The sequence below is a fragment of the Mesocricetus auratus genome, unplaced genomic scaffold, assembly GCF_017639785.1.
Source record: "Mesocricetus auratus isolate SY011 unplaced genomic scaffold, BCM_Maur_2.0 Super-Scaffold_100022, whole genome shotgun sequence".
Classification (NCBI taxonomy): domain Eukaryota; kingdom Metazoa; phylum Chordata; class Mammalia; order Rodentia; family Cricetidae; genus Mesocricetus; species Mesocricetus auratus.
The window spans coordinates 725,717-727,937 of record NW_024429203.1 but is presented as its reverse complement, the minus strand read 5'-3'; the positions used below and the strand labels follow the sequence as shown (position 1 = coordinate 727,937).

Genomic DNA, 2,221 nt, shown 5'->3' with positions numbered 1-2,221 from the left:
TTTGGTTTTGGTTTGGGTTTTTTTTTTAAGGCAAGAGTTTCTCCATGTAGCCCTTGATCTATAGATCAGGTTGTCCATGAGCTCTGAGATCCACCTGCTTCTGCCTCCCCATTGCTTGGATTAGAGGTCTGTGCCCCCACCACCCCGCTGAATCAATTTTAAAAAGACAAATAGCATGAAAATAATGGTTCACTAACCTAGTGCTAACACTTGGGGGCATGAGGCCAGAATGATCAGGAATTCAAGACCAGTATTGCTTACATAGTGAGTTTGAGGCCATCTTGGGTGCCATGAGAACCCATCTCAAAACAAAAACAAAAAACATGCTTGTAATCCTAGTACTCAGGAGGAAGAAGCAAGAGTTCAAAATTACCCTTGACATAGTAAGTTTGAGGCTGGCCAGGGTTGAGATCCGGTTTGTGGTGGTTTGAATGAGAAGGGCTTATGTTTGAATGCTTGGTCCCCAACTAGTGGAACTGTTTGGGAAGGTTAGAGGTGTGGCCTTATTGGAGGAGGTGTCACTGGAGGTGAGCTTTGAGGTTTCAAAAGCCCAAGCCAGGCCCAGTCTTTCTCTTGCTGCCTGTGCCTGCAGATCAGGATGTGGAGCTCGCAGCCACTGCTCCAGCATCACACCTGTCTGCTTCTTACAAAAATAACGGACTGACCCTGAAACTGTAAGGAAGCCTCCAGTAAATGTTGCCGGGGCTGCTTTTTAAAATAAGGGTTGCCTTGGTCATGGTGTCACAGCAACAGACCAGTAACTAAGGTACTGTCTCAAAAACATAGTAGCTGGCATGGAAGCTACTGTGATCATAAAGGTAGTTTTCACAGGACATGGCCTATTTGTTGTACTCCAAATGTTTTGGCCCCTGCATTTTCCCAAAATAAGGGAAACTTGACTGTATAATTTGTGGTAATGGGAAACTGCATAACTGCTAAGCCATTTCTGTAGCCCACAAATGCTTATAGCATATACATATATGTTTTAATATGTATATAACACAATATATATGGAATGGAGAAAAGCCTTAATATTCATATGTGAAACCTTTGAGAAAAACATCTAAGCAATGTGGGAAAACCTTTCACTTATTTCAATTCAACTACATGAAAATATTCAAGTTGTAGGAAGCCTCATGAATTTAAGGAGTATAATAAATACTTCAAATCACATTTCCCCTTTATACTTTTTTCCATTTGCTTTGAGATAAGGTATGTAGCCCTGGCTGTCCTGGAACTTGCTTTTGATCTGCATGTCTCCCTGCTGAGAACTGGGATAAAAAGTATGCACCTTCATGCCCAACTGATTTTTTTATGTCTCTGTGTGGGCATGTACACATAAGTTTGGTTGCCTGTGAAGGCCAGAAGAAGGTCTTTAGTTCCCTGGTGCTGGAGTTACAGGTGGTTGTGAGCTGCTAGATAATGGTTGCTGGGAACTAAATTTAGATTCTCTGCAAAAGCATCGTGCTGTCTTAACCGCTGAGCTGTGTTTCCAAACCTATTTTATTACACCGATTGATGTTTGCGGACATGGACATACTTTCGTGTGCATATGGCAGTCAGGGGACAACTGTGTAAGTCTGTTCTCTCCTCCTATCATGTGTGTCCCAGAGACTGAACTCCAGTCGCTAGCCTTGGTAGAAAGCTTGCATAAGGGTGACCATCTCACCAGCCTGCGGAAAGACTCTTCCTGCTGGTATCTCTCAGGGGTATGGAAGTCTCTTGTGTGTGGCTGTCCACATCTTTCTCTAGATGGGGAATTTTTCTGATATTTGACTGAGTATGTTTTCTGTGCTATTAGTTTTTATTTTAACTCTGCTTTTCCCTAAGTTTCTCACATGTTGTCTTTTTTTTCATCTCCAAGAGTTCTTGAAAATTGTATTCACTCCTTTTTTCTTTCCTGATATCTGGATATGACTTTTCCTCAACTTTTATTCTTCAATAACTTATTCTTTTGATACATTTAGTAATGTTTTCCACTATGCTTTGTTCTTGTTTGATTTACTGAGATTTTGTTTCTAATATTTCTCTTTTCTTCACAATCTCAAATTCTTTGCTGATTTGTTTTATTTTGTGATGCTGCAACGATAAATGGCACACTTACTGAAAAATAAGTAAGTATTGTAGAAATTACTCACAAGAGACAAACAAGTAACCCCAATGAACTGAGTAGTTTTCCACCACCGAACTGGAAACCAGAATGCTGGAAAAGAGAGTGAGA

General features: G+C 40.7%; 1 non-coding gene across 1 annotated transcript; it reads left to right on the top strand.

Annotated features, from left to right (window-relative positions):
• The first annotated feature begins 782 nt into the window (after window positions 1-782).
• On the top strand, window positions 783-945 carry LOC121133573. Its single transcript, XR_005870456.1, has one exon. It is a non-coding gene; the product is annotated as a U1 spliceosomal RNA (small nuclear RNA).
• Window positions 946-2,221: the final 1,276 nt, after the last annotated feature.